We start from the raw sequence: 19,253 nt of genomic DNA, 5'->3' as shown, positions 1-19,253 counted from the left end.
GTCTAACATACATGTTGTAGGTTTAGATGATTTAACAAGTTTATACAATTCTTCCTCTCCTATAGTAGAGAATGAGTGGAACTGTTCCTCAGGGGGTCTATAGTGCACTGTCTGATGTGATACTGTAGCTGACGGCTGAATGGTTGCAATTTTATCTCTAATAGTATCGATTTTAGAAGTACAGGCTCCAAAGTGCCGATCTGAATCAACCGAGTCGCGAACAGGCTCCGAAGTGCCGATCTGAATCAACCGAGTCGCGAGTCGCGAACAGGCTCCGAAGTGCCGATCTGAATCAACCGAGTCGCGAACAGGCTCCGAAGTCCCGATCTGAATCAACGGAGTCGCGACCATGCTCCGAAGTGCCGATCTGAATCAACCGAGTCGCGAACAGGCTCCGAAGTGCCGACCCAGATAGCAAATGACATGTGGCCCAGTTCTGGCCCACATCTCCCATATTCTTCTGGCCCACATACCGCGCGGAATGACGGCGATGACTCAACCTGAGTCTGGCTGACATATGTCAGCCACAACTGAACCAGATCTGGGCCACATCTCAGAAATGGTGTGGGTGACATCTGGGCCAGATCTGGCCCAGTTTTGTCTGACAGAAGTCAGCCACAACTGTACCAGATCCATGCCGCATCTCACAAATGGCATGGGCAACACCTGGCCCAGATGTCAACCACGCCATTTCTGAGATGTGGCCCAGATCCGTCCCAGTTGTGGCTGACTTCTGGATTAGATATGGCCCATATTTACCCTTTCTAGACACAAAAGAATATGTAATTCATCCAGAATAAAGAAAACACTCATGTAGTCTAAACTGCTTTATTAAAATATAAAAATTAGACAAATAAATATACATACATGAATACAACTGCATGTATAGATATAAAACAAATACATTTACATTGTTACAAAATAAAAAAATACAGATAAATATTTATAAATATAGTTAAATACACATTAACATTACATTTACATTTAGCAGACACTTTTATCCAAAGCAACTTACAAATGAGGACAATGGAAGCAATCAAAATCAACAAAAGAGCAATGATACAGGTGCTGGTCATATAATTAGAGTATCATCAAAAAGTTGATTTATTTCACTAATTCCATTCAAAAAGTGAAACTTGTATATTATATTTATTCATTACACACAGACTGATATATTTCAAATGTTTATTTCTTTTAATTTTTACGTTTTTAACTGACAGCTAAGGAAAATCCCAAATTCAGACACGGCAGAGAGGAGTGAGTATGAGAAACATTCAGATACACAGGCTGATTCAGTCTTCTGAATTGGGAGTAGCGAACATGCATTATAAACTTCTTTCAAATTATAATCTGTTGGGGAGATAAAATGTGCAAGATAACGTATATGTACTAATAAAAACATCAAACAAAAAGCATCAAACAAAAAATAATGTATCTTTTACTCTCCAGTACTGAAAGCAGAACTGATAAGGGAGCCCTTGATACTGTGACACAGCTCTTTCAAATTAACCTTACCTTTTTTGCAGTGGCGGTAGTTTGTATGTCCATCTATAGTTGCCATCATCTAAGGTCTTTTGAGTACTGGTATCATCTGAAGTCCTCACAAGTCCTGCAAGTCCTGTGCTGTGCAGTTTCTAATAACCCTGGGATGGACATTTGCAGAAACAGGAAGATTAGCATAGCTGCTGTTCATATCATTTCAGGCAATGTGCCCTTTTTACTATTTCATCAATGGAGTACATTGAGTACTATTTTTAATCTAGTAGGTTTAAACTGAAATAATTTTTCTAGATCCCTTAATAAACATTATTTGTTGTCTGTTTTTGGGGAACAGACAAATTCTCTATAGAATGGACTGCATATGCCAGAGTAACATTTAATACTTTTTAATAAAATTTAACTGGGAGGAACATCATAACTGTAATTTACACAACCATTCAAGAGTTTGGGTACTGTAAGATATTTTATGCCTTTATAAAAAATCTCTTATGCTCACCACGGCTCCATTTATTGAATCGAATTACAGTAAAATAGTAACACTGTGACTATTACAATTCAAAACAACTCTTTTCTATGTGAATATTATGTTAAAATGTCAATTATTAATTTGATCAAAGCTGAATTTTCAGCATCATTACTCCAGTCTTCAGTGACACATCTTCAGAAATCATTCTAATATGATGATTTACTGCTCAAGAAACATTTCTGATTATGATCAATGTTAAAATACAGACGTGCTGAAATTCGTTGTTACATAGACTCCAAACATTTGAATGTTAGTGTTACATGCATCAAATTGTTCAAAATCATCTGTTTCAAATAAATGCAGGTCTTTTGAACTTTGTATTCATCTGTGAATCCTGAAAATTAACGGTTTCCACAAAAAAAAATGAAGCAGCACAACTGTTTCAACGCTGATAATAAGTTTCTTGAGCAGCAAATCAGCATTTCTGAGGGATCCACGTGACACTGAAGACTGTAGGAATGATGCTGAAAATACAGCTGCACATCATAGGAATAAATTAGTTTATAATGTATTCACATAGAAAACAGCTATTTTAAATTGTAATAATATTTCACAATATTACTCTTTTTACATATTTTAATCAAATAATTACTACAGAGGTGAGCAGAAGATAATTATTACAAATTGTTAGCTAGCTTTTGAATACTAGTGTACTGTATATTTGAGGTTTGACTTACTGTACTAGTCTTATGGTCAATAGCATCTTGGAGATGTTGTCTTACAGTAGGTTCACTCCGACTCTGCTGGATGCAGCAGGCCATCAGCACTGGAGAATCTAGGAACAAAACAAGCAATTTGACACACAGCCAACAATATTTAGTCTGCAGTTCCAGGTTTATTAGATGGAAACAAGCTGGAGCAGGTGAAATGCAAAAAATAAATAAATAAAATAACAGATTCATTGCAATATATGTTGTGAAAAAAATGTATAGGTTACTTAACCTTTTCAGCGCTTCCTAGATCTCTGTCAGCAGCTCCCTTCAGAAATATTAAAATCTTGGACACTCCCTTCTGTTGTAGAAGGATTATTTTGTCACTGTTGAAATCGCAGAACAGTTTTATGTTTACCATAAAAGATTAAAACAACTTTAGTTTTCTGCCAATTTTCGCGCTCCTTGATAACGTGACGTCATCGATAAACAGTAAAGTGTAAATGTTAAGGTTAAATAAGTTAAGCAATTTCCAATCATCCATTGAAAGATTACCAACAAAACAGTCAAAAGCTATCATCTACAGATGAAGATTTGATTAAAAGCCCAAACTTTCATAAATAAGACCACAATAGAGTGGTGCATATGCCAGAGTAACATTTAATACTTTTTAATAAAATTTAACTGGGAGGAACATCATAACTGTAATTTACACAACCATTCAAGAGTTTGGGTACTGTAAGATATTTTATGCCTTTATAAAAAATCTCTTATGCTCACCACGGCTCCATTTATTGAATCGAATTACAGTAAAATATGTTACCTGACCATACGTCGTCTGAAAACGGTAGAAATGCTAACGGACTTTTTCGAAGACATTAAACCATTCCTATAAAGTAAATAAACAACAGAAGCGAGTCAAATACAAGTAAGAGAAGTGCCAACAACAGTTATAAGTAATATTTGTGTGATTTTATGGACTTAACTCACCTGAAAACAGTGTAATCGGCGAGAAACGGGGTGTTTCCTTGTGATATTTGCAGTGTTGGGCTCCGTTTCCATGGCAACTCCATTCGGTCCACGCGCACGCCCATGAAAGCACGTCACGAATTAAAAGTCACACGCTTACGTCACATAAATAAACATATGAATAAACATATGCCCCTTAATTTTTTTCTGTAAGTGGGGGCGCGGCCATTTGTAGATTTAATGTGTCTGGCTTTCGTTGTCATTCCAGCTATATTAGCTGTACAAACAGCTGTACTGTTGCAAACTTCTGTGTACTGGTTTGTAGTGCAAACAGTTTTACCGTTTACTGCACTTTGCTCTTCTTGTTATTTCCCTATAACCATGACCATAAGTCTCACACATTCACATACAATTGCTTGGTGGATAAAATTAGATCACTACATAATTCAAAATGTCATTCAATTATGATATTGCTAATTTAAAATTCATTTTGTAGTTCTATAGCCCAGTGCAAAATGCCAGGCCTGCACATAATAGTGGGACAAAGTGGCACTTTTATAGTTGAAGATTTTGTATTGTTGTTTTTACGAACACTCATATATGTATGTAAGTGTGTGAGTATATATATATATATATATATATATATATATATATATATATATATATATATATATATGTATATATATGTGTGTGTGTGTGTGTGTGTGTGTGTGTGTGTGTGTGTGTGTGCGTGTGCGTGTGTGTATAAGGTGCATCTTGAAGAAATGTGAATATCATGAAAAAAGTTCATTTTTTGTAACTTTTTTATTAAAAATTGAAATTTTTATATATTCTAAAGATTCATTTTTTTTTTTTTTGATGATGATGATTAGAGCTTAATTTAATGAATGTAATTATTGCATTTAAAAGTATATAAAAAAGGAGTTAAACAAATATTATTTAATTCTTTAAAATTATTTTTAAAGAAACTTTGTCCTGTGGTGTGACAGTACAGGTGTCACAATGGAGGACTTTTTTTTTTTTTTTTTATCACACCAAAGGACGTTTCAGCCTTTTCTGTCAATTAATGACCTTGCTATTCCAAGCTAACCTGTCATTAGTGGGAAGCAAGACACATTTGCAAAATATTCTAGGATTATGTAGCTTAACATGCACTTTTTAATAAAAAAAATATATATAATTTAGGGGTGTCATATTAATGCACAACAAAGCATAAAACATTTGTAGTGGTTCCAAAAAAGTTCAAAGGACATGGTGTCACACCAGAGGACATGGTACAAAAATGTAAAAAAATCAAATAACATTGCAGCTTCATAACAGGTCCGTGTAGGTCAAATAAATGTGTGTATGTATTTATATTACGTGTCCTGAAATATTATGGGCGTCCAGTTCTCAAAATAGTTTTAGAACCACTGACTGGTAAAGTAAGGTGATCTGCCAGGACGTGTCTTCAGAAAATGGCACATCTGGTCACCTGGTATAGGCCATATCTGGCCCACATACAACAAGCCAGAACTCAACCTAAAACCGGTTTGTCACACACGGGCCAGATCTGGCCCACACACAGCAAGCCACAACTCAAAATAAAGCCGGTTTGTCGCACACGGGCCAGATCTGGCCCACACACAGCAAGCCACGACTCAAACTAAAGCCGGTTTGTTGCACACGGGCCAGATCTGGCCCATAAACAGCATGCCACAACTCAAACTATAACCGGCTTGATGTGTGTGGGCCAGAGATGGCCCATATAACCTCTGCCGCTGCCAGAACTGAGCCAGATGTGCCATAGTTGGCCCAGATGAGGCCCGGATATGTTTGCTATCTGGGGATCTGAAAACTTCGATCAAAGAATGTAAAAAATAACTCTATTTCTCTAATAACTCTACAACTCTATGAAAGACTCAGACCACGTATCTAAAAATAAATCGCTTTAGTAAAAGAGAAATAATAAGAGGAGTGAAGTTTCCTACCGTTCTGCTGTGTTTGGTCCTCACCGAAGCTCCGCAGCTCGTCTCCGCCCCTCACACGCGCGTTTACAGCACTAAATTAATAATCTTTGCTAATTATTATACATCTACTTCATTGTCAGCTTCAGGTACTTCATGTATTATTGTTCAATGAACTGTTTGATACAAAAAAAGTTGTATTTAGTAATAATTCAAAATTATGAAAATAAAATATATAAAAAATAATGGCTTATATTTTAATATCCTTTAAAATATAATTTATTTCTGTGATGTGCAGCTGTATTTTCAGCATCATTCCTCCAGTCTTCAGTGTCACATGATCTTCAGAAATCAGTCTAATATGATGATTTATTATAAGAATTATTAATATTTGTGATGCCAAATATTATTTTGGAATCTGTGATACTTTTTTCCGGATTCTTCGATGTATACTTTTTTTTTTAAAGAACAGCGTTTATTCAAAATATAAATCTCTTCTAACAATACTAATCTTTGATTTCACTTCTTATCAATTTAATACATCCTAAAAGAGTTATAAACTTTTGAACTCTATTGTTTATTGTTAGAAAAGTCTTCTATTTTAAATAAATGCTCTTCTTTTTGACATTTCATTCATCAAAGAATCCTGAAAGAAGTATCACAGTTTCAGCAGCACAACTCTGATAATAAATCATCATATTATTCTGATTTGTGAGGATCATGTGACACTGAAGACTGGAGGAATGATGCTGAAAATCACAGAAATAAAATAGATTTTAATGTATATTAAAATAAAAAAGTTGTTTTACTTCATAATAATATTTCACTTTTTTCCTGTATTTGTGATCAAATAAATGCAGTTTTGATGAGTAAACTCCTGTAAAAACAACAACAACAACAACAACACATAAAAAATCATTCTGATCCCAAACTCTGACCGGTGTGTGTGTGTGTTTGTGTATAGCACTTATCCACTAATCCCCACAAGAATAAAGATGTTAAATATTCATCTGAGAAAACTATGTTGCATCATAATGAAAGGAAGTGTGACGTACACTTTCTGTAAACTGAGCCAAACATTTTCACTGATTTAGGGTAGAGTAAGATTATTTACAGTATTGCGGAAGTTAGTTCATACTTGGAAATAATTTTATATGCAATATTACCTTTTCTTTTCATTATCATCTTTAAGAGTTCATGATCATTTCTGTTCAACTTTATTTCTCAGTTGATAAATCCATCCACAATTCATAAAACAAAACACATGCAACTTCCTGTCATTGAAATCATTTAAAAATCAAAGCGACAGGTTAGAAAAAAAAGCCTCAGGCCCAAATATTCAGTTATCACTAATAAACTGTTTGACAAACACTTCTTGCTTCGAAGTACATATCTGAATTTAAAAAAATAAATAAATCACAAACATTCCCCAGAGTCTCAATATGAATCAACGGAGCCGCGAAAATGCTCCAAAGTGCCGATCTGAATTAACCGAGTCGCGAACATGCTCCGGAAGTGCCGATCTGAATCAACCGAGTCGCGAACAGGCTCCGAAGTGGCGATCTGAATCAAGCGAGTCGCGAGTCGCGAACAGGCTCCGAAGTGCCGATCTGAATCAACCGAGTCGCGAACAGGCTCCGAAGTGCCGATCTGAATCAACCGAGTCGCGAGTCGCGAACAGGCTCCGAAGTGCCGATCTGAATCAACCGAGTCGCGAACAGGCTCCGAAGTGCCGATCTGAATCAACGGAGTCGCGACCATGCTCCGAAGTGCCGATCTGAATCAACCGAGTCGCGAACAGGCTCCGAAGTGCCGATCTGAAAACTTCGATCAAAGAATGTAAAAAATAACTCTATTTCTCTAATAACTCTACAACTCTATGAAAGACTTAGACCACGTATCTAAAAATAAATCGCTTTAGTAAAAGAGAAATAATAAGAGGAGTGAAGTTTCCTACCGTTCTGCTGTGTTTGGTCCTCACCGAAGCTCCGCGGCTCGTCTCCGCCCCTCACACGCGCGTTTACAGCACTAAATTAATAATCTTTGCTAATTATTATACATCTACTTCATTGTCAGCTTCAGGTACTTCATGTATTATTGTTCAATGAACTGTTTGATACAAAAAAAGTTGTATTTAGTAATAATTCAAAATTATGAAAATAAAATATATAAAAAATAATGGTTTATATTTTAATATCCTTTAAAATATAATTTATTTCTGTGATGTGCAGCTGTATTTTCAGCATCATTCCTCCAGTCTTCAGTGTCACATGATCTTCAGAAATCAGTCTAATATGATGATTTATTATAAGAATTATTAATATTTGTGATGCCAAATATTATTTTGGAATCTGTGATACTTTTTTCCGGATTCTTCGATGTATACTTTTTTTTTTAAAGAACAGCGTTTATTCAAAATATAAATCTCTTCTAACAATACTAATCTTTGATTTCACTTCTTATCAATTTAATACATCCTAAAAGAGTTATAAACTTTTGAACTCTATTGTTTATTGTTAGAAAAGTCTTCTATTTTAAATAAATGCTCTTCTTTTTGACATTTCATTCATCAAAGAATCCTGAAAGAAGTATCACAGTTTCAGCAGCACAACTCTGATAATAAATCATCATATTATTCTGATTTGTGAGGATCATGTGACACTGAAGACTGGAGGAATGATGCTGAAAATCACAGAAATAAAGTAGATTTTAATGTATATTAAAATAAAAAAGTTGTTTTACTTCATAATAATATTTCACTTTTTTTCCTGTATTTGTGATCAAATAAATGCAGTTTTGATGAGTAAACTCCTGTAAAAACAACAACAACAACAACAACACATAAAAAATCATTCTGATCCCAAACTCTGACCGGTGTGTGTGTGTGTTTGTGTATAGCACTTATACACTAATCCCCACAAGAATAAAGATGTTAAATATTCATCTGAGAAAACTATGTTGCATCATAATGAAAGGAAGTGTGACGTACACTTTCTGTAAACTGAGCCAAACATTTTCACTGATTTAGGGTAGAGTAAGATTATTTACAGTATTGCGCAAGTTAGTTCATACTTGGAAATAATTTTATATGCAATATTACCTTTTCTTTTCATTATCATCTTTAAGAGTTCATGATCATTTCTGTTCAACTTTATTTCTCAGTTGATAAATCCATCCACAATTCATAAAACAAAACACATGCAACTTCCTGTCATTGAAATCATTTAAAAATCAAAGCGACAGGTTAGAAAAAAAAGCCTCAGGCCCAAATATTCAGTTATCACTAATAAACTGTTTGACAAACACTTCTTGCTTCGAAGTACATATCTGAATTTAAAAAAATAAATAAATCACAAACATTCCCCAGAGTCTCAATATGAATCAACGGAGCCGCGAAAATGCTCCAAAGTGCCGATCTGAATCAACGGAGTCGCGAACATGCTCCGAAGTGGCGATCTGAATCAACCGAGTCGCGAACAGGCTCCGAAGTGCCGATCTGAATCAAGCGAGTCGCGAACAGGCTCCGAAGTGCCGATCTGAATCAACGGAGTCGCGAACATGCTCCGAAGTGCCGATCTGAATCAACCGAGTCGCGAGTCGCGAACAGGCTCCGAAGTGCCGATCTGAATCAACAGATTGTTTGTGTATAGCACTTACACACTAATCCCCACAAGAATAAAGATGTTAAATACTCATCTGAGAAAACTATGTTGCATCATAATGAAAGGATGTGTGACGTACACTTTCTGTAAACTGAGCCAAACATTTTCACTGATTTAGGGTAGAGTAAGAATATTTACAGTATTGTGCAAGTTAGTTCATACTTGAATATAATTTTATATGCAATATTACCTTTTCTTTTCATTATCATCTTATCAATCAATCAATCAACTTTATTTATATAGTGCTTTAAACCAAATACATTGCGTCAAAGCACTGAGCAACATTCATTTGGAAAACAGTGTCTCAATAATGCAAAATGATAGTTAAAGGCAGTTCACCATTGAATTCAGTTATGTCATCTCTGTTCAGTTTAAATAGTGTCTGTGCATTTATTTGCAATCAAGTCAATGATATCGCTGTAGATAAAGTGACCCCAACTAAACAAGCCAGAGGCGACAGCGGCAAGGAACCAAAACCCGATCGGTGACAGAATGGAGAAAAAAACCTTGGGAGAAACCAGGCTCAGTTGGGGGGCCAGTTCTCCTCTGACCAGACGAAACCAGGCTGCAGCAAAGTCAGATTGTGAAGAAGAATCATCTGTTTCCTGTGGTCTTGTCCTGGTGGTCCTCTGAGACAAGGTATTTACAGGGGATCTGTATATGGGGCTCTAGTTGTCCTGGTCTCCGCTGTCTTTCAGGGCAGTAGAGGTCCTTTCTAGGTGCTGATCCACCATCATGTCTGGATTCGTACTGGATCCGGGTGGCTGCAGTGACACTCTGGTCTGGATACAGACTGGATCTGGTGGCCACGGTGACCTCGGAACAAGAGAGAAACAGACAAATATTAGCGTAGATGCCATTCTTCTAATGATGTAGAAGGTACACGTTATGTGAAGTGTTTCCGGTTCCGGTTTACCTTATTAATGCAGCCTAAAAAACCTTTAACGGATTTGGATATTAAAAGCATATTAGTATGTTATGTGTATGCCAGGTTAAAGAGATGGGTCTTCAATCTAGATTTAAACTGCAAGAGTGTGTCTGCCTCCCGAACAATGTTAGGTAGGTTATTCCAGAGTTTAGGCGCCAAATAGGAAAAGGACCTGCCACCCGCAGTTGATTTTGATATTCTAGGTATTATCAAATTGCCTGAGTTTTGAGAACGTAGCGGACGTAGAGGAGTATAATGTAAAAGGAGGTCATTCAAATACTGAGGTGCTAAACCGTTCAGGGCTTTATAAGTAATAAGCAATATTTAAAAATCTATAGGATGTTTGATAGGGAGCCAGTGCAGCGATGACAGGACCGGGCTAATATGGTCATACTTCCTGGTTCCTGTAAGAACTCTTGCTGCTGCATTGTGGACTAGCTGTAGTTTGTTTACTAAGCGTGCAGAACAACCACCCAATAAAGCATTACAACAATCTAACCTTGAAGTCATAAATGCATGGATTAACATTTCTGCATTTGACATTGAGAGGATAGGCCGTAATTTAGATATATTTTTGAGATGGAAAAATGCAGTTTTACAAACGCTAGAAACGTGGCTTTCTAAGGAAAGATTGCGATCAAATAGCACACCTAGGTTCCTAACTGATGACAAAGAATTGACAGAGCAACCATCAAGTCTTAGACCGTGTTCTAGGTTATTGCAAGCAGAGTTTTTAGGTCGTATAATTAACACTTCTGTTTTTTCTGAATTTAGCAGTAAGAAATTACTCGTCATCCAATTTTTTATATCGACTATGCATTCCATTAGTTTTTCAAATTGGTGTGTTTCACTGGGCCGCGAAGAATTATAGAGCTGAGTATCATCAGCATAACAGTGAAAGCTAACACCATGTTTCCTGATGATATCTCCCAAGGGTAACATATAAAGTGTGAAGAGTAGCGGCCCTAGTACTGAGCCTTGAGGTACTCCATACTGCACTTGTGATCGATATGATACATCTTCATTCACTGCTACGAACTGATGGCGGTCATATAAGTACGATTTAAACCATGCTAGTGCACTTCCACTGATGCCAACAAAGTGTTCAAGTCTATGCAAAAGAATGCTGTGGTCAATTGTGTCAAACGCAGCACTAAGATCCAATAAAACTAATAGAGAGATACACCCACGATCAGATGATAAGAGCAGATCATTTGTAACTCTAAGGAGAGCAGTCTCAGTACTATGATACGGCTAAATCCTGACTGGAAATCCTCACATATACCATTTTTCTCTAAGAAGGAACATAATTGTGAGGATACCACCTTTTCTAGTATCTTGGGCAGAAAAGGGAGATTCGAGATTGGTCTATAATTAACTAGTTCTTTGGGGTCAAGTTGTGGTTTTTTTATGAGAGGCTTAATAACAGCCAGTTTGAAAGTTTTGGGGACATATCCTAATGACAATGAGGAATTAATAATAGTCAAAAGAGGACCATTAACTTCTGGAAGCACCTCTTTTAGGAGCTTAGATGGTATAGGGTCTAACATACATGTTGTAGGTTTAGATGATTTAACAAGTTTATACAATTCTTCCTCTCCTATAGTAGAGAATGAGTGGAACTGTTCCTCGGGGGGTCTATAGTGCACTGTCTGATGTGATACTGTAGCTGACGGCTGAATGGTTGCAATTTTATCTCTAATAGTATCGATTTTAGAAGTAAAGTAGTTCATAAAGTCATTACTGCTGTGGTGTTGGGAAATGTCAACACTTGTTGAGGCTTTATTTTTAATTAATTTAGCCACTGTATTGAATAAATACCTGGGGTTATGTTTGTTTTCTTCTAAAAGAGAAGAAAAGTAATCAGATCTAGCAGTTTTTAATGCTTTTCTGTAGGATATGTTACTTTCCCGCCAAGCAATACGAAATACCTCTAGTTTTGTTTTCCTCCAGCTGCACTCCATTTTTCGGGCTGCTCTCTTTAGGGTGCGAGTATGCTCATTATACCATGGTGTCAAACTGTTTTCCTTAACCTTCCTTAAGCGTAAAGGAGCAACTGTATTTAAAGTGCTAGAAAAGAGAGAGTCCATAGTTTCTGTTACATCATCAAGTTGTTCTGAGGTTTTGGATATGCTAAGGAATTTGGATACATCAGGAAGATAACTTAAAAAAGCAGTCTTTTGCGGTAGAAGTGATGGTTCTTCGATACTTGTAACAAGAAGTAGAATTTACAATTTTGGCTATATGAAGTTTGCACAGAACTAAATAATGATCTGAGATATCATCACTTGGCTGAATAATTTCAACACTATCAACATCAATTCCATGTGACAGTATTAAATCTAGAGTATGATTTCGACAATGAGTAGGTCCTGAAACATTTAGTCTAACACCAATAGAGTTCAGAATGTCTATAAATGCTGATCCCAATGCATCTTTTTCATTATCGACATGGATATTAAAATCACCAACTATTAAAACTTTATCTGCAGCCAGAACTAATTCGGATGTAAAATCAGCAAACTCTTTAATAAAGTCTGTATGGTGGCCTGGTGGCCTGTGTACAGTAGCCAGTACAAACATAACAGGGGATTTATCATTAACATTTGTTTCTCTGGATAATGTTATATGTAGCACCATTACTTCAAACCAGTTATACTTGAAGCCTGCCCTCTGAGAAATCCTGAAAACGTTGTTATAAATTGAAGCAACACCTCCACCTTTGCCTTTTAGACGTGGCTCGTGTTTATAACAGTAATCTTGGGGGGTGGACTCATTTCAAATAATGTAATCATCAGGTTTTAGCCAGGTTTCTGTCAAACAGAGCACATCTATATTATGATCAGTTATCATATTATTTACAAAAAGTGTTTTCGTAGAAAGGGATCTGATATTCAATAAGCCAAGTTTTATCATTTGTTTATCCATATTGCATTTGTTTTTTATTTGTTGAACCTCAATTAAATTATTAACCTTAACTTGGTTTGGACGTTTTTTGTATTTTCTAGTTCGGGGAACAGACACAGTCTCTACAGTGTGATATCTAGGTGAAAGAGTCTCTATGTGCTGAGAATTAGCTGACCTCTTAAAGAGTTCATGATCATTTCTGTTCAACTTTATTTCTCAGTTGATAAATCCATCCACAATTCATAAAACACAATACATGCAACTTCCTGTCATTGAAATCATTTAAAAATCAAAGCGACAGGTTAGAAAGAAAAAGCGTCTGGCCCAAATATTCAGTTATCACTAATGAACTGTTTGACAAACACTTCTTGCTTCGAAGTACATATCCGAATTTAAAAAAATAAATAAATCACAAACAGTCCCCAGAGTCTCAATCTGAATCAACGGAGTCGCGAACATGCTCCGAAGTGCCGATCTGAATCAACCGAGTCGCGAACAGGCTCCGAAGTGCCGATCTGAAAACTTAGATCAAAGAATGTAAAAAATAACTCTATTTCTCTAATAACTCTACAACTCTATGAAAGACTTAGACCACGTATCTAAAAATAAATCGCTTTAGTAAAAGAGAAATAATAAGAGGAGTGAAGTTTCCTACCGTTCTGCTGTGTTTGGTCCTCACCGAAGCTCCGCGGCTCGTCTCCGCCCCTCACACGCGCGTTTACAGCACTAAATTAATAATCTTTGCTAATTATTATACATCTACTTCATTGTCAGCTTCAGGTACTTCATGTATTATTGTTCAATGAACTGTTTGATACAAAAAAAGTTGTATTTAGTAATAATTCAAAATTATGAAAATAAAATATATAAAAAATAATGGTTTATATTTTAATATCCTTTAAAATATAATTTATTTCTGTGATGTGCAGCTGTATTTTCAGCATCATTCCTCCAGTCTTCAGTGTCACATGATCTTCAGAAATCAGTCTAATATGATGATTTATTATAAGAATTATTAATATTTGTGATGCCAAATATTATTTTGGAATCTGTGATACTTTTTTCCGGATTCTTCGATGTATACTTTTTTTTTTAAAGAACAGCGTTTATTCAAAATATAAATCTCTTCTAACAATACTAATCTTTGATTTCACTTCTTATCAATTTAATACATCCTAAAAGAGTTATAAACTTTTGAACTCTATTGTTTATTGTTAGAAAAGTCTTCTATTTTAAATAAATGCTCTTCTTTTTGACATTTCATTCATCAAAGAATCCTGAAAGAAGTATCACAGTTTCAGCAGCACAACTCTGATAATAAATCATCATATTATTCTGATTTGTGAGGATCATGTGACACTGAAGACTGGAGGAATGATGCTGAAAATCACAGAAATAAAGTAGATTTTAATGTATATTAAAATAAAAAAGTTGTTTTACTTCATAATAATATTTCACTTTTTTTCCTGTATTTGTGATCAAATAAATGCAGTTTTGATGAGTAAACTCCTGTAAAAACAACAACAACAACAACAACACATAAAAAATCATTCTGATCCCAAACTCTGACCGGTGTGTGTGTGTGTTTGTGTATAGCACTTATACACTAATCCCCACAAGAATAAAGATGTTAAATATTCATCTGAGAAAACTATGTTGCATCATAATGAAAGGAAGTGTGACGTACACTTTCTGTAAACTGAGCCAAACATTTTCACTGATTTAGGGTAGAGTAAGATTATTTACAGTATTGCGCAAGTTAGTTCATACTTGGAAATAATTTTATATGCAATATTACCTTTTCTTTTCATTATCATCTTTAAGAGTTCATGATCATTTCTGTTCAACTTTATTTCTCAGTTGATAAATCCATCCACAATTCATAAAACAAAACACATGCAACTTCCTGTCATTGAAATCATTTAAAAATCAAAGCGACAGGTTAGAAAAAAAAGCCTCAGGCCCAAATATTCAGTTATCACTAATAAACTGTTTGACAAACACTTCTTGCTTCGAAGTACATATCTGAATTTAAAAAAATAAATAAATCACAAACATTCCCCAGAGTCTCAATATGAATCAACGGAGCCGCGAAAATGCTCCAAAGTGCCGATCTGAATCAACCGAGTCGCGAACATGCTCCGGAAGTGCCGATCTGAATCAACCGAGTCGCGAACAGGCTCCGAAGTGCCGATCTGAATCAAGCGAGTCGCGAACAGGCTCCGAAGTGCCGATCTGAATCAACGGAGTCGCGAACATGCTCCGAAGTGCCGATCTGAATCAACCGAGTCGCGAGTCGCGAACAGGCTCCGAAGTGCCGATCTGAATCAACAGATTGTTTGTGTATAGCACTTACACACTAATCCCCACAAGAATAAAGATGTTAAATACTCATCTGAGAAAACTATGTTGCATCATAATGAAAGGATGTGTGACGTACACTTTCTGTAAACTGAGCCAAACATTTTCACTGATTTAGGGTAGAGTAAGAATATTTACAGTATTGTGCAAGTTAGTTCATACTTGAATATAATTTTATATGCAATATTACCTTTTCTTTTCATTATCATCTTATCAATCAATCAATCAACTTTATTTATATAGTGCTTTAAACCAAATACATTGCGTCAAAGCACTGAGCAACATTCATTTGGAAAACAGTGTCTCAATAATGCAAAATGATAGTTAAAGGCAGTTCACCATTGAATTCAGTTATGTCATCTCTGTTCAGTTTAAATAGTGTCTGTGCATTTATTTGCAATCAAGTCAATGATATCGCTGTAGATAAAGTGACCCCAACTAAGCAAGCCAGAGGCGACAGCGGCAAGGAACCAAAACCCGATCGGTGACAGAATGGAGAAAAAAACCTTGGGAGAAACCAGGCTCAGTTGGGGGGCCAGTTCTCCTCTGACCAGACGAAACCAGGCTGCAGCAAAGTCAGATTGTGAAGAAGAATCATCTGTTTCCTGTGGTCTTGTCCTGGTGGTCCTCTGAGACAAGGTATTTACAGGGGATCTGTATATGGGGCTCTAGTTGTCCTGGTCTCCGCTGTCTTTCAGGGCAGTAGAGGTCCTTTCTAGGTGCTGATCCACCATCATGTCTGGATTCGTACTGGATCCGGGTGGCTGCAGTGACACTCTGGTCTGGATACAGACTGGATCTGGTGGCCACGGTGACCTCGGAACAAGAGAGAAACAGACAAATATTAGCGTAGATGCCATTCTTCTAATGATGTAGAAGGTACACGTTATGTGAAGTGTTTCCGGTTCCGGTTTACCTTATTAATGCAGCCTAAAAAACCTTTAACGGATTTGGATATTAAAAGCATATTAGTATGTTATGTGTATGCCAGGTTAAAGAGATGGGTCTTCAATCTAGATTTAAACTGCAAGAGTGTGTCTGCCTCCCGAACAATGTTAGGTAGGTTATTCCAGAGTTTAGGCGCCAAATAGGAAAAGGACCTGCCACCCGCAGTTGATTTTGATATTCTAGGTATTATCAAATTGCCTGAGTTTTGAGAACGTAGCGGACGTAGAGGAGTATAATGTAAAAAGGAGGTCATTCAAATACTGAGGTGCTAAACCGTTCAGGGCTTTATAAGTAATAAGCAATATTTAAAAATCTATAGGATGTTTGATAGGGAGCCAGTGCAGCGATGACAGGACCGGGCTAATATGGTCATACTTCCTGGTTCCTGTAAGAACTCTTGCTGCTGCATTGTGGACTAGCTGTAGTTTGTTTACTAAGCGTGCAGAACAACCACCCAATAAAGCATTACAACAATCTAACCTTGAAGTCATAAATGCATGGATTAACATTTCTGCATTTGACATTGAGAGGATAGGCCGTAATTTAGATATATTTTTGAGATGGAAAAATGCAGTTTTACAAACGCTAGAAACGTGGCTTTCTAAGGAAAGATTGCGATCAAATAGCACACCTAGGTTCCTAACTGATGACAAAGAATTGACAGAGCAACCATCAAGTCTTAGACCGTGTTCTAGGTTATTGCAAGCAGAGTTTTTAGGTCGTATAATTAACACTTCTGTTTTTTCTGAATTTAGCAGTAAGAAATTACTCGTCATCCAATTTTTTATATCGACTATGCATTCCATTAGTTTTTCAAATTGGTGTGTTTCACTGGGCCGCGAAGAATTATAGAGCTGAGTATCATCAGCATAACAGTGAAAGCTAACACCATGTTTCCTGATGATATCTCCCAAGGGTAACATATAAAGTGTGAAGAGTAGCGGCCCTAGTACTGAGCCTTGAGGTACTCCATACTGCACTTGTGATCGATATGATACATCTTCATTCACTGCTACGAACTGATGGCGGTCATATAAGTACGATTTAAACCATGCTAGTGCACTTCCACTGATGCCAACAAAGTGTTCAAGTCTATGCAAAAGAATGCTGTGGTCAATTGTGTCAAACGCAGCACTAAGATCCAATAAAACTAATAGAGAGATACACCCACGATCAGATGATAAGAGCAGATCATTTGTAACTCTAAGGAGAGCAGTCTCAGTACTATGATACGGCTAAATCCTGACTGGAAATCCTCACATATACCATTTTTCTCTAAGAAGGAACATAATTGTGAGGATACCACCTTTTCTAGTATCTTGGGCAGAAAAGGGAGATTCGAGATTGGTCTATAATTAACTAGTTCTTTGGGGTCAAGTTGTGGTTTTTTTATGAGAGGCTTAATAACAGCCAGTTTGAAAGTTTTGGGGACATATCCTAATGACAATGAGGAATTAATAATAGTCAAAAGAGGACCATTAACTTCTGGAAGCACCTCTTTTAGGAGCTTAGATGGTATAGGGTCTAACATACATGTTGTAGGTTTAGATGATTTAACAAGTTTATACAATTCTTCCTCTCCTATAGTAGAGAATGAGTGGAACTGTTCCTCAGGGGGTCTATAGTGCACTGTCTGATGTGATACTGTAGCTGACGGCTGAATGGTTGCAATTTTATCTCTAATAGTATCGATTTTAGAAGTAAAGTAGTTCATAAAGTCATTACTGCTGTGGTGTTGGGAAATGTCAACACTTGTTGAGGCTTTATTTTTAATTAATTTAGCCACTGTATTGAATAAATACCTGGGGTTATGTTTGTTTTCTTCTAAAAGAGAAGAAAAGTAATCAGATCTAGCAGTTTTTAATGCTTTTCTGTAGGATATGTTACTTTCCCGCCAAGCAATACGAAATACCTCTAGTTTTGTTTTCCTCCAGCTGCACTCCATTTTTCGGGCTGCTCTCTTTAGGGTGCGAGTATGCTCATTATACCATGGTGTCAAACTGTTTTCCTTAACCTTCCTTAAGCGTAAAGGAGCAACTGTATTTAAAGTGCTAGAAAAGAGAGAGTCCATAGTTTCTGTTACATCATCAAGTTGTTCTGAGGTTTTGGATATGCTAAGGAATTTGGATACATCAGGAAGATAACTTAAAAAAGCAGTCTTTTGCGGTAGAAGTGATGGTTCTTCGATACTTGTAACAAGAAGTAGAATTTACAATTTTGGCTATATGAAGTTTGCACAGAACTAAATAATGATCTGAGATATCATCACTTGGCTGAATAATTTCAACACTATCAACATCAATTCCATGTGACAGTATTAAATCTAGAGTATGATTTCGACAATGAGTAGGTCCTGAAACATGTTGTCTAACACCAATAGAGTTCAGAATGTCTATAAATGCTGATCCCAATGCATCTTTTTCATTATCGACATGGATATTAAAATCACCAACTATTAAAACTTTATCTGCAGCCAGAACTAATTCGGATGTAAAATCAGCAAACTCTTTAATAAAGTCTGTATGGTGGCCTGGTGGCCTGTGTACAGTAGCCAGTACAAACATAACAGGGGATTTATCATTAACATTTGTTTCTCTGGATAATGTTATATGTAGCACCATTACTTCAAACCAGTTATACTTGAAGCCTGCCCTCTGAGAAATCCTGAAAACGTTGTTATAAATTGAAGCAACACCTCCACCTTTGCCTTTTAGACGTGGCTCGTGTTTATAACAGTAATCTTGGGGGGTGGACTCATTTCAAATAATGTAATCATCAGGTTTTAGCCAGGTTTCTGTCAAACAGAGCACATCTATATTATGAACAGTTATCATATTATTTACAAAAAGTGTTTTC

General features: G+C 36.3%; 1 protein-coding gene and 1 long non-coding RNA gene across 31 annotated transcripts in view; both read right to left on the bottom strand.

Annotated features, from left to right (window-relative positions):
* Positions 1 to 19,253, bottom strand: part of LOC127964937 (uncharacterized) — a 420,295-nt gene that overhangs the window by 359,964 nt on the left and 41,078 nt on the right. The gene's annotated exons all lie outside the window — the stretch shown is intronic.
* On the bottom strand, positions 406 to 3,930 carry LOC127964960 (uncharacterized). Of its 2 annotated transcripts, none has more exons than XR_008155188.1 (6): positions 3,667 to 3,930; positions 3,500 to 3,565; positions 2,969 to 3,062; positions 2,704 to 2,801; positions 1,516 to 1,643; positions 406 to 1,350 (listed from the first exon to the last, which is right to left on the bottom strand). It is a non-coding gene; the product is annotated as an uncharacterized LOC127964960 (long non-coding RNA). The 2 variants fall into 2 exon arrangements; XR_008155187.1 differs by having other exon boundaries at positions 2,969 to 3,037.

This window comes from Carassius gibelio, chromosome B9, assembly GCF_023724105.1.
Source record: "Carassius gibelio isolate Cgi1373 ecotype wild population from Czech Republic chromosome B9, carGib1.2-hapl.c, whole genome shotgun sequence".
Classification (NCBI taxonomy): Eukaryota; Metazoa; Chordata; class Actinopteri; order Cypriniformes; family Cyprinidae; genus Carassius; species Carassius gibelio.
Note: the sequence above shows the minus strand (reverse complement) of the source record. Positions and strands in the feature narration are given on the sequence as shown.